Source organism: Engystomops pustulosus, chromosome 3 (genome assembly GCF_040894005.1).
Source record: "Engystomops pustulosus chromosome 3, aEngPut4.maternal, whole genome shotgun sequence".
Taxonomy (NCBI): domain Eukaryota; kingdom Metazoa; phylum Chordata; class Amphibia; order Anura; family Leptodactylidae; genus Engystomops; species Engystomops pustulosus.
The window spans coordinates 101,974,565-101,988,964 of record NC_092413.1 but is presented as its reverse complement, the minus strand read 5'-3'; the positions used below and the strand labels follow the sequence as shown (position 1 = coordinate 101,988,964).

The following is a 14,400-nucleotide window of genomic DNA, read 5'->3' as shown; positions in this document are numbered from 1 at the left end:
ACGTCTGTGCCTTATGTTGTACGGGCAAGTTGGAATGTTTTTACAATGTGTGGCAAATATTGTAATGTGAAACCAAACCAGTAGTATTAAGAACCATATAATACATTTTACATTCACACTATAACCTATTACTATTTATTTAAATTGTAGCAATTCTAACAGATATAAAAGTGACATATAATATAAAAAAATGAAAATCACCATACAAACACCACATATTTGGTTATATTTGTAATGACCGGTACAAGAAAACAAAATCATTATGGAACCTGCATGATGAACGGAGTAAAAATTATGATTTTTACCTATCTGGTCCCTCATAAAATGTAATAAAAATTGATGAGAAAGCGTCCCACAAAAAGCAAACTCTCAAACAACTTTAGAGACCAAAAAATTAAAGTGTTATGCCACTTGGAAAATGTGAGATTGGATAAAGAGATTTTTCTCTTCAATAGGTTTTATTCTACAAAATTAGTAAAACCTAAGAAAAACTCTAAAAATCTGTTATCACCATAATTGTATTGACCCATAGAATAAAGATAACCTATAACTTAGGGTATATGGTAAACAAAAAAATGTAGAAATCAATTACAAAACTTCTCCAAAACAAAAAAAAGTGAATACATTTTCATCAATAAGTCGTAGTTGATGCCAAAATACTATCATTGAAAAATGCAGCTCATCCCACAAAAAATAAACCTGTCATTAAAAGAACAACAAATATTTTATAGCTCACAAAATGGCTTCACTGGGCGAACTAAAAACTGCTTAATCCTATAGAACAAAACTGCCTGCTGCATAACCCTCCTTCCCTTCTGTCTCTCTTTGCGCACCTATACAACAAGTAATGTCCACATGTGGGGTGTCTCCACTGGGACAAATTAAATAACACATTTAAAGATGGGTTTTCTCTTTTTATTGTTTGTGAATGTATACATTTTAGGGCTAAACGAGCGCATTACCAATAAAATTAGAACATTCTAAATTTTGCCTCCACTTGTTTTAGATATCAAAGGGTAAACAATCTTCCTAAAAGCTGTTTTTAATATTTTTAGGAGTTCAGATTTGTAAATGGGGCGATTCAAAGGGGTTTCTATTATTTTATATATTTCAAAGCTTATTAACCCCTTCCCGACATTTGACGTAATAGTACTGCATCGCGAGAAGTGCGTTCCCGCAAAATGCAGTACTATTACGTCAAACTTCTGGCCCCGGCTCCTGAACGGAGCTGCGGGTGACGGCTATATATTATAGCCGACACCTTCCTCTAACACCCACGATCGGAGATTTCTCCGATCGCGGGTGTTAACCCCTAACACGGGGGGAGGGGGAGAGGGGTCCGCTGCTCCGATTGCAGCCCCGGGACTGCCAGTGCCCGGGGCTGCGCAATCCTCCTCCGGGAGCCAGGTCCTGCCTTCTGACAGGACCCGGCTGTAACACACTGAGCATTTGCAGCATGCTCAGTGTGTTACATTACACAGTGTAATACTTCTGTATTACACTGTGTAATGTGAAGAAGAGCTTGAACAAGCGATCAGTGGAACGCTTGTTCAAGCTAACCTGTAAAAGTAAATTTAAAAAGTTTAAAACATTAAATAAAAACATTTTTTAGTAAAAAGAATTAATTAAATAAAGTTAAAGTCCCCTAAACACAAATATTCCCTATACACATGCAATAAAGTGAAAAAAAACACAAAATCGCCAAAACCCCCCACATATTTAATATCGCTGCGTACATAACAATCTGTACAATAACTCAGAAACATTATTGGACCCGCTCGGTGAACGCCGTAAAAACAAAACCCGAAAAACACGCCAAAACTGTACATTTTTCATAAAATCTCTACACAAAAATGTTCTAAAAAGTGATCAAAAAAGTTATGTGCGCCAAAATGGTACTACTGAAAAGAACAACTCAACATGTAAAAAATAAGCCCTAAACTAGCTCTGTCAACCAAAAAATATTAAAGTTATGTCTCCAAAAAGATGGCGATGCAAAAACAAATGAGATTTCCTTTATATTAGTTTTCATCCAGTAAAATTGTAAAAATAAATGAGGTATCACCGTAATCGTAGTGATCTGTAGAATAAAGGTAATATAGTATTTCTAGTGTATGGCCCCCCAAAAATACGAAAAGAAAGTAAACCAAAATTGACAATTTTCTTTTCACCCATACATTTAAGAGTTAATAAAATCTCATCAATAAGCTAATGACCCACTAAAATGAAGTATTTGTAAAGTGCATCTCATGTCACTAAAAATAAGCCCTTATATGTCCAAATTGCCAAAAAAATAAAGATTGTATAGACAATAAAATGTGACGATGCCCTTGCGTGTGCCCATACAGCAGGTTACCACCACATATGGGGTATTTTTATACGCGGGAGAGATTGGGTATCAAATTTTGTAGAGCATTTTGGTATTTTATCCACTGAAAATTTGTATATTTTTTGAAAAACCCATTCATTTAGCCAAAAAAATTTTACTTTCAAAATTGCATCCGATTTTGTTTTAACCCCTGTAAAACATTTAAAGGTTTAACAAACTTCATAAAAGTTGTATTACGTACGTTGAGGGGTGTAGTTTCTATAATGGGGCAATTTATGGGGTTTTACTTTTATTTAGGCCTCTCAAAGTGATTTGAAACCTGAGCAGGTCCCTCAATAGCAGGATTTTGTGTTTTTTATGAAAATGTGAAAAATCGCACCTAACGTTCAAAGCCCCATAACATCCTACAAAAATAAGAGTATGCATAAAAATCCATGTCCACATAAAGTAGACATTCGGTGAATGTTAGTTATTAAGTATTGTTGCGGTTATGACTATGTATGCAAAAAGTAGAACATTTTGAAGTTCGAAAATCAAGAATTTATCCAAATTTTCACCAAATATCTGATTTTCTCATAAATAAATGCAAAACATACCACCAAAATTTTTCAACTAACATGAAGTACAAAGTGTCATGAGAAAACAATTTTAAAATCACTTGGATATGTTAAAGCTTTCCGGAGTTATAACCACTTATAGTGACACAGGGCAGATTTGAAAAAATGGGCCGTGTCAGGAAGGTGAAAAGTGGCTTCGGCGTTAAGGGGTTAAAAACAAAAATAATCTCCAAAAAGTCAATTCTGAAATCTCCTTGAAAATATGGAAAACAGATGTTCGGATTGTATGCCGTGTAATGTTGTAATTAATATCAAGAAATTTTAAAAATGAAAATATAAATGGGAAATGTTAGTTAGTTTTACCACCCAAATGTTTGCTTTTTTTTATAAATGCAAAACATATGAACCAAAATTTTCCACTAACATGAAGTACAGCAAGTCACACAAAAAAAAAAATCTCAAAATCACTTTGCTAAGCTATAGTTCAAAAGTTATAACCATAGAAAGCGACACATGGCAGATTTTTAAAAAAAAATGGGGCGAAGACTTAAAGGACACCTGTCAGCTAATTAAAACGAATGAGCTGCACATACTAATGAAAGCATTTCCCTAACCCTCTTCCAGTTATGTTACTGCCTATCTTTACATACCATTAAACTCTGCCACGCGGTGGCAGGTACCGTACCGATCGACAGACCTATTTTTCAGTGGCCCGGCGTATTTATGAGAGGGCGGTCTCAGCCACTCTGAGGAGGCAGTGATTGCAGCATCAAGCCAGTCAGTCACCGCTGCCATCTGTGGTCCAGGAGAGAAGTAGAAGAGAGGGGAGTGCCTGGAGCACACCCTCATGAATACGCCAGATGGCTGGAAGATAGGTCCGTCGATCGGACCGCTACGTGCCACAGTGTGGCAGAGCTTTAGGGTATGTTCCAATAAAGATAGACTTTTCACAGTAACATAACTGGAAGAGGGCTAGGGATATGCTTTCATGTGTGTGTTTAGCTCGTTCGTTTTATTTAGCTGACATGTGTCCATTAAGCCACAAAATGTCTGCATCCTCGACGGGTTAATATAATTCTTTATCAGAAAAACCTTTTCTGGAGTTTTCTGATATTTGAGAAGGCAAAGTGTGCTGACTACATACAGAAAATGATGCATAAATTATGCATTTTGTGGCCCTTAATAAAATAACAAGTCCCCCATCCCACACGTTTACCTCTTCCGGCATTGTATGAAACTACACAGGATAGTGAGGTGATGCCAGTGGCACCATTTACATCAATGAGCACAGATAAAAGCACTCTGCCGTCCCATATGATTACTTGGGTCGCCTATTCTGGCTACATCAAGTACTATAAATGCTACTTACAGGCCCCCTGTGTGGAAAGCATGTCAGTCTTAGATGCATTTACTTAGCTGGCTTAATTTTATGCCAAAAAGTTTTACACCAGCAATTCTAGGAACATTGCTCGGCACTTAGACCACACTCGCTTTTCACACCTCTTGTCTTGTTCAATTTTCTAGCCATGTCTTGTTCAATTTTACTCTTCTAGTTTACTAAGCATTTTCTAACTGATTGTTGCTCTTGAAGTGGACTTTCATGGACTTTGGATATGTTGAGAAAGAATTGTAGCACTTACAGAAAAAACAAAAGTAAGTATGCTCGCTGTCTTAATAATTATTATATCATGTCTCATTTAGAGACGTACAGATAAACACATAGACTGAATAATGTGCAGCTCAGTTTCTTATTCAACATATTGTTTTTGTCTTCCTGTTCACACAAGGCTTTTTCCATAGCACTTCATTTTGGTATTTGCAGCTGGGAAAGTGTGTTTTATTGTGTAGCTGGACATATAGGTCCCTTACCTGGGAAAGGTTGGCAAAGTCATTTGCTTACAGAAACTACATCTGTGTTATATACGTACAATCCGTAATTTATAGTGTGTACGGGAAATCTACAATAAAAGGATCCACACTGCCGAAACATCCTGAAATTTTACTATGAGAATGTTAGTAGATATATGGAATTTACAAGTCAGATGTATAAAAGCAGACAGTCTTTCTGACAGCAGTTCTAAATAACCTCCTTGTTGACATTACCCAGTACAAAGGTATGTTATGGATTCTTAGCACTGCTTCCATATTGTGCCTCAGCCAAATATTATTGCTTACAAAATATAAGAAGTATTCTAAAGGAGTTTGGGAATAAAAAAAATGTTCATGTATGACTGGAGGGGCTGTAAAATAAGAAACCGTTTATGCTAACTTCTCTCTGCGCTCTGGTGAGCTTTGGCGCTGCCCGTTACATCCAATCTCTTTCTATACAGTGGCTGGCGTCTACAGTTGCGTGGCTTAACATCACTGAGAAGACCTATAGAACTTGTACTTGTAGTCATTACTTTTATACCAAAGACAGGTTTAAAGTTTAGATCGGTGGGGGTCTGACTTTTGCCCCACTCAGTAATGGTTGTAGCTGGCTGTAGGATACTGAATGCTCCACCTGACTCATTGTAAATGAGGCACTCCGCTGTAAATTACTCTGTCTCAGGAAATGCACCTCATGGGAGGTAACTGCAAGATAACCAGATCATTTCATAGAAGCTACCTCAGTAGCCTAAGAGCCATGGGCCTTTTATTCAGCTGATTGGCTGTGGGGATAAGAGTCTGACGCTTACCAAACATAAACATGAATTACTAATATTAGGATAGGTCATCAATTAACAAAAAATTAGAACATTCCCAAAATCTACTTTCATTACAAAAACATATGTTCAGGCTGGAATATGAGTTGTATTTGGTTGGATAATCTTTTTTTTTTTTTAATTCAGATCATTTTTATTAGTTACGCCAAGACATTTTCCGTGTACAACAATGAGAATAAAACTTGACAACACATTCCCTTTCTATACCCTCCCTCCCCTATATCCCTCCCATTTCTCGGTACAACAATACAGAAGACTTTTTCACGATATGTCAATGTAATGATTAGTCTTTCTTAAGAATTGGATATCTAGAGACATATACCATGGAATTCCTTTTTATCCTTCTATTCTTCCCATAGACATACAGCACTCACACACAGGAATATTTACTGATCTCTTCAGTCGTATTTTATACAATGCAATATGATTATCCCAAGAGGACAGATGGAGATATTAGAAACCTAGAGGGGAGACCTGGTGTAGCAATCCAGGGACCCCATACAGTCTCATGGCTTTTCTTTTTTTTATATACTCCTTTTTCTAACCTTATTATATCATTAAGAGGTTCTTTCAGCTCTTTGATAGTGGGAGGGATTGGCTGTATCCACTTGGCTGCTATTAGCTTCTGGGCCTGATAAAGAATGTGAGATATACCTATAATGTCAGTCGTAATAGTCATATCGTCTTCCAATAGCCCCAGCAAGCATACTCATGGGGATGTTGCCAGACGTATTGAGTATACCTTAAAAATAAGACCCAACACCTGCTGCCAATATTCTCCCAACTTGGAACATTCCCAATACCAATACATATGCATAAGGTGTGCATCCGGCATGTTACGCTTCAGACAGTTAGAATCTGGTCTGGCCCCAATCTTTGCTAGCAAGACTGGCGTTTTATAAGCTCTGTGTAATAACAGCAAATGTGAAAAACGCTTACTTTCACTAAGGGAGATCACAGGTGTTAGGGAAAGGATAGTATCCCATTGATCATCGGAGATTGGTCCAATGTCTCCCTCCCATTTACACCTGCTCGGGAATGCAACACCCTTAAGAAATTCGTCCTGCTATGCTCCATATAAAAGGGAAATTAGCCCTTTTATAAGAACCGGGAAGCAATAGTGTCTCTAATACTTCTAGACTCTGTATTTCCATGTTTAGACTTTGGTTGGATAATCTTTAAGAAAGTGTACAACTATTGTGCAGTGCCACTGCAGGAGAAATGATGCATTGTTTCAATTACAACCACTAACCTGCCTCAATAGTAATCAGTCATCCAGAGAGAGAGATTTTCCCACATCTATGTATAGGAGGCCTTAAATGGTTGATAATGGGTCATCTGAACCATCCTCTTTAAAGTATTAACTTTATGGTTTATAACTTGGAGTGCTATCACTCTGCTTTTAAACGTCGTTGTCACGATGTATCACTAGTGTGCAAAGGACTCTCCTCTAAATATTTGGTTGGAGGCCTCAGGAGGTTTTATAATTAGGGAGGGTGCACAGCTGTATCTTCACAACATTATTTTGAGAAAATGCATCACGTATCGTAATTAATTTATTCTTGAAATGTTTCTCTTGTTTGTTAAATGGATCACTTATCCTTAGAAAAGGTTATCAGACTGAGCTTGAGGCATTTCAGACTCATAGCACCCACGCCAGTGAGCTGCCCGATGTGTTCAGGACACTCCACTTAGCATTACTTCCCTAATACTGTCACATGGCATGCTTGTACCTCATTATCCTAAAGTGGTTGAAGTGCAATACAATATATACTGCTTTACTCAGGGGCAGATTTGATATTTCTGGTTATGACTGAAGGTCCCCTAATGTATAGATCCATGCTTAATGGCAGAACATGGAGTTTATTGTTTCATGTTTTGTCATAGCTTTTCACTATATTGGTGTTCCGAGTGGTGTCCATCAGTGTGGAACCGCCTGATCTCTGAGATCCCAAGCCATTGCTTGAGTTGTTTCATGACTGGCTGTAATGTTGAGTCTTTAACATTCACTTGACACAGTTATGAACAATATTAACTTTTATAACATGGAACATACATTTGAAACCAGAAGTTTACATACACTCTATAAAAAAACACACACAGATGTTTTTCTCACTATCTGACATGAAATCAGAATAAAAATTTCCTGCTATAGGTCAAATAGAATTACCAACATTATTTATATTTGTGAAATGCCAGAATAATGAGACATGTACATGGGCAGGATACATAAACAGATATCATGGCCACAGACAATAAATCCATACCAATTATAGTACAATTATTATTAATGAACTGCATGTAAAGCAAATGTACATAATTTTCCATTTTGTATTTTATTAATGGATGAAACCAATCATCCACCAGTAATTATTAATTAAAAATGTACTTAATAAGTGGAGATGTACGGTATATATAATGTATGCATTTAGGGAAATCAACCAGTGAAAATAACAAAAAAAGGCTACAAATACTCACCTCTGCTCCTCTTCATCTTGATCCTGGCGCTGTCCGTCGCTAAGCTGGACAGGACGGGATTTCGCGTAGCAACTTGCACTTCATAGTGACAGTTTTTAATATTCCACGCTGTGTACTAGGAAACCGGAAAAAATGACAAATTAAGTGAAATTGGTGAAAAAATGCATTTGAGCCATTTTCTTGCGCCTTGGTGTTTTACAGCTTTCACTGTGGGTCCCAAATGACATGTCTCCTTTATTCTTTGGGTCGGCATATAGGTTTTATAATGTTTTCATACATTTACAAAAATTTAAACCTCCTGTACACAAATAAAAACTCTTCATTTTGCCATCTTCTGGCGTAATAACTTTTTCATATTTCACTGTACAGAGCTGTGTATGGTGTCATTTTTTGTGAATTTTGATGATGGTTTCAATGTTGCCATTTTGAGGAATGTGCGGCCTTTTGATCACTTTTTATTGAATTTTTTATTTTTTGCAAAATGGCAAAAAAAGACCATTTTCGACTCTGGGCGCTATTTTCTGTTACGCGGTTAAACACCGGGAATAACCGTTATTACATTTGATAGATTAGATATTTTGGGACATGGGATACCTGACATGTTTGTGATTTTTACTGTTTATTTATATTGGTTCTAGGGAAAAGGGGTTTTCATTAGGGTTATTTATTAATTTTTTTTCTTTATTTACTTTTACTATTTTTCAGACCTCCCTAGGGTACTAAAAACCTAGATTATCTGATTGATCCTACCATATGCTGCCATACTACAGTATGGCATTTTATGGTGATTTTCCACATCATCCATTAAAATGTGAAAATGGCACATTTTACCATTTACCATTTACCAATGGCACATTTTACCATTCACATTTGGTCATTTACCAAGGGCCCGATTCGCGTGTTTACGGCGGGTTAACCAAATTTTTCAGTTTTGCACCAATTTTCCCTGTATTGCCCCGGGATTTTGGCGCAAGTGATCGGATTGTGTCGCATAGGTGCCGGCATGCAAGCAATGGAAATCGGGGGGCGTGGCCGTACGAAAACCTGACGGATTTGGAAAAACCACAGCATTTTAAAAAAAAAGTGTCGCTGGACACGTGCTTACCTTCACTCGGCCCAGCTTGGTGAACTTCAGTGCATTCTGCGCAGCAGCGACACCTGGTGGACGTCGGAGGAACTGCCTTAGTGAATCGCTGGAAGACCCGAATCCACCGCAGAGAACAGGCTGATGGATCGCGAATGGACCAGGTATGTAAATCTGCCCCATTGTCTTAGTATGACCAAAGGCTGTTATAGTAACGGATTGCCACTCCCCCATTAAGCCACACAGAGCGACGATCTAAGCCAATATGGCCCAGGCGCTGTCAGTTTTCAATGCCGCTGGGGCAATATGCAGCAAGTACTCACCATGTAACACATTCTCTAATTCAATGTTATTAACAAAAATACAGAATTTAACAGATATATTTCCAACCTGTTTCTATCAATTCTGGTGTTTATATTTTGGTTGTTCCTGACCATATACTCCTGACTATGGTCAGTTAGATTTCTCTCATATAAATAGCTTCTCTTGTACTGCACAGAGGAATCTGCTTAGAGACCCCACTCTGGACAGTGGGGTTTACACTGTGCATCATTGTTTAGAAGGATTTCTGGTAACTATGGCACTACTATTTGAGAATGATATGGAAACATATTTATATATTCAATGTCAAGACCATTCATGACTAAGCCCTCATTCACACAGCCGTTGGGGGACATATCTACTGCTGAAGTATATATGTCGAATATATACGTCCCCAATAGGCCATATGGAGCAGTGCAGCACACTTGTGGCACCATACCGTTCCATAGCCGGGAGAAAAATAGGACGTGTCCTATGTTTCCCCAGAATACGGCGCCATGCCCCATGTTTCTCTATGGAGAGGGGCGGGGGTGAGCGGCACTCATCCCCTCCTCCTCTCCCCGGCACAGGACGGCAAGCACATGCGTGTGTAAATTTAGCCTAACATAGAGAATAAAACATAAAAATAGCTTGTGAAGTTACCGTTTTGCATAATCTTTGTGGTTTAAGTACAATGTAGAGGTTGGGTGAATATTCTTTGCAATGGAAGTGCTTTTATATTGTGCTTTTATAAGCCTTTTAGTCTAAGGTAAATTTTTTTACAACCAGATTCTTTTGAAAGATAAAAGCAAACCACTACAATTTCCAAAACAGTCTTGTCGGATGTAGGAGTTTGTCTGGCTTACTTTGAGTCTCACTATCCTAAAAATAATATGTCTGGTTTTCTCCTTTATTCAATCTGAATGGTATCTTCTCTATTCATAGCCTCTTCATGTGCATTATCCCTGCACGTGAGTTATGTTCATTTAAGATCTTTTTTTACAAGGATTCAGTAGCTGTAAAATTAGAACATTTGCAAGGAATTTATTTTACTTTTCTGAGGATGGTAGATCCTCAACCATTTTTTACATTGCACCAGAAATGGTTATCACCAGGTAGAGAAATAAGAGCTCTACATTCCAGTTTGCAATGTTTATGCAGGTTGGCCAGAAGGTCATTGTGATCTCAGTCCTATGGACCTTCCCCAGACATGTTTGTTGAATGATATACAATTTGAAGTAATACTTGAGTGCCTACTTTTTCTTCATCTACTATTGTCTAGTAAGGACCCTACTTGTGTAGCCACGATCACAGAGTGACCTTGTGAACTTGTTTCTATTAGCAACAAGGGCATACATATAGTAACAAAGAAAAAAATGATGCGGCTGTATAGTGTCTATACTCTCTGTCCCAAAGGTACTGAAAAATGCATACAGGGATTACCAAAAGCTAAGCACTTTTATCCATGGTTGGGGTGCAGTTTTTGAAAATATAGAAGGGAATATTCAATATTTTTGGCTTGTTGGGTGTTTTTGCGCTTGCCTAAATAGTCCCATATCCTGAGAATCTGTCTTGAAATGTGCTGGGTCAGACACCAAACCACCTTAATGGATATAATGTACCTTAATGAAAGGCTAAATCATGTTTGCTATGGATGATATTGTCTAGAACCCAAGTGTACATGATAAAATGTACATGATCATTTTAGAAATTAAGAAGTGCAGATTATTTGTAAATTTATGCATACTGATTGAAAAAAGGGAATTGAAGGGAGAATACAGCATATGTATCTGCTGACCTATCCATAGAACCTCCCTTGACGATCAGCTGCTACCTTTGGACTACAATTAGGGAACAGCAGTTAGTGTCCTTTCTCTGTGTAACTGCAGCTCAACTCTCATCCTGAGTGCCAGACCCTTACTGATGTGATATTGAAAAGAGCAAAAAAAAAAAAAAGAATTGATTGATTGCCAGAAGCATAAAATAATGGGCACCAGACTTAAAAAATCCATTTCTACAGGGTTTCTTTTTTATGTGTCCATAAATTTACTGGACAAATAGTGCTGCATGCAGTGCTATTCTACATCCTATTCTATACTGGAGATCAAAATTAGAGAACAACACACAATTTTTGTAAATGTCGAGGTCATTGTGAATATACACCAACATGAGTAAAACTGCAGTGTTTTAAATGTATTTAATAAATTGGATATATTCTAAAGCAAAGAATAAAAATGTAAATGAGGTAAATGAAAAAGAACACTGATCAAAAGTAGAGAACACTTTACCTGCATTTTATTGGTGTTAATCTGGCACCTGGTGCTAATTTTCATAATTATCTCATAAAACCTATTTAACTGACGGACACGATGTGTGACTGCACCCTTAGGCTAACACATGCTTTTAAAAACACATTGCATGCGTTAATATCACGTTAATGTTTGCATTTTATAAAAGGAGTCAGTGAAAGGTGGTGGAGGAAGGTGTCATGGTCACAAAGCACAATCGGTAAAGCAGCTCCTTGAAACAGAAAACAGTCCTGATCTAAACCCAATAAAAATCTCTAGAAAATTCTTGATGACAAAGTTATGGCCAAGAAACTGACAAAGGAACTGTTAAATGTTGATATACTGCGGTAATTTTGTAAAACACTGTTCTAGTGGCATGTACAAAAAATCCAACAAATGTTGATTAATAGAGATTACATTATTTTTTTTAAAAAAGTCAAGTGATTATCCATTGTTCTCTAATATAGATTTCCAGTGTATAGTCTATTCTGTATTGCAGCTCTAGATTTTGAAATATGAAACAATCTCCAGATGGTGGTGTGAGCAGAACCTTTCCGATCTGCGATCAATTGCTCCAAAAATCATCCCTTAAAGAGGACCTGTCAGGTGAATAAAACGCTCAGGCAAATTGTCCAGGTAATCCAGTAATACCCCCAACCTGCACGCCTAAATTCAAAGTCTCAGGCAAATTGTCCAGGTAATCCAGTAATATCCGTCATATTAAATTATGTTGTCTGTAAAGAGTACAAAAGGATTTAGACACACAGTACATGTATTGACAAAAACATCATATAATCCAATAACATAGGAGTCGGAGTGCAGTTTTGGAGGAGCCGAAGATTGAAGCATTTTGTGACACTGGAGCATTACTACATCACACATCGGCTGCGTGTATTTGGAGAGGGCTCACAGGCTGAGCCCTTTCCATAACTGGTGAGCGTTTTCTGCATATTGCAGCAAACACCCACAAAGCCGGAAGCACATGGTTGCCACCATGTTGGCTTGGATCGTCGCTCCCAGGGAGCAGCGATCTGTTACTATGACAGCCTTGTGTCATTCAAAGACTCTTTTTAACCCATTTATTATAATGTGTAATTTCCACATTGTAATAGATGATGTGGAAAATACCCATGTACTGCCATACCATAGTATATGTTGTAAAGGCTGTACAGTCCTAAAAATGGTAGCATTGAAAAAGGTCATCAAAAGTTGCAAAAAATGACACCACCCACAGCTCCATACAATGAAGTATGAAAAAGTTCTTGGTGCCAGTAGATGGCAAAATGTTTTTTGTTTTTTTTGTAGAGAAGGTTTACATTTTTGTAAATGTATGAAAACACCATAAAATCTATATAAATTTGGTATCCCCGTGATCGAACCAACCCTGTGCTCATTGCTTACTGGTGCTGGGATTACAGAAAGTGCAAGGGGGAGGGGGAGACTGTGACATGAGGCTGCAGTGTAACAAAAGCCTATGAAGCCAGAGCACAGAGGGCTTCTGAAACACACCCATAGCCCTACTGACTCATTAGCATAATTGCAAAAGTTGTTTTTAGAAAGAAAAGGCCATGGATAATGAATATAAGATGAGCACAGTCACAGTGCCTACCATCATGCTCCACTTTGTTAGTTTTCTTTTAAGTTGGATTTAATTGCAAGTTGGAACGTGTTTTTTTTATGTGTAACTCCAGAAAATTTTCTTTGTCCCTGTAACAATTGGTTTTTCAAAATTTTGGGTTGTTGGAAACAAGGATTATCAATAAACCTTCATTTCAGACACTTTTAATAACTCTTGACCATCGCAGCCTGGAGCTAAAGCTCACTAAATGACCAGAGAGCATCACCAAAGGTCACAGTTGGCAGAGGTGTCCAAGTCCATGTCAGGGACTGCCTGTCCTGTACTAGGCCATTAGCACAGCAAAGTTTGGGGTAGTGGTATCATAATTTTACACAGTGCAAGACTCGTGGCATCATGTGTGATTTACCAAAAACCTAGAGATATCATTGTTTTAAGTACTATTTAACTATCTAAACTAGTACAATTGTGCAGTGGTGTGTATCTATTTATATAACCTTTGATGATCAAAGGCAAATCTATACTTTAAGCACACAGTATGTCCTCAGGATTCAGTATCTGTTTTATACTGAGTAAATCCACTTGTCTGATGATAGATTCTATTTATGGGTTTCTACAGTAATGTCACTTGTATATAACAAAGGATGTAACAGCAGTCTGTAGAGGATGCTAAGGAAGCTGCAAACACTGAAGCATGGAAAGGAGACCATCAAGGTGCGAACCAAGATATACAGTAATTTTCCACTTAGTACCCATTTACCTCCTTGATTAAAAATGGTCCATGACTTGTCTACCTCGTTTGAATTACATTTATATATTAATAAAATATCCCAAAAAGTGTATTCCTATCATATATCCATATGTAGATGGGGATACAGTTTCCTGTAGAACCACTCAAGTGATTGTTGTGCATCATTTAAACTACCTGCACACAAACCTGGCTAAAACTCTTATGGTAAGTCAAATTTTTATGTCCGAATTTCATCATATTGGTACCAGGAAAGAAGGAAGGGAGTGATCCCTAATCTCAGCAACAGACTCTTTCCATCTAACAAGACGGCATGTAGACACTGAAGTGGAGTC

At 37.6% G+C, this 14,400-nt stretch overlaps 1 protein-coding gene across 2 annotated transcripts in view; it reads left to right on the top strand.

The window, feature by feature from the left end:
• The window catches only part of LOC140121703 (cAMP-dependent protein kinase inhibitor beta-like), a 77,937-nt gene that overhangs the window by 19,205 nt on the left and 44,332 nt on the right, over window positions 1-14,400 (top strand). The window lies entirely within an intron of this gene.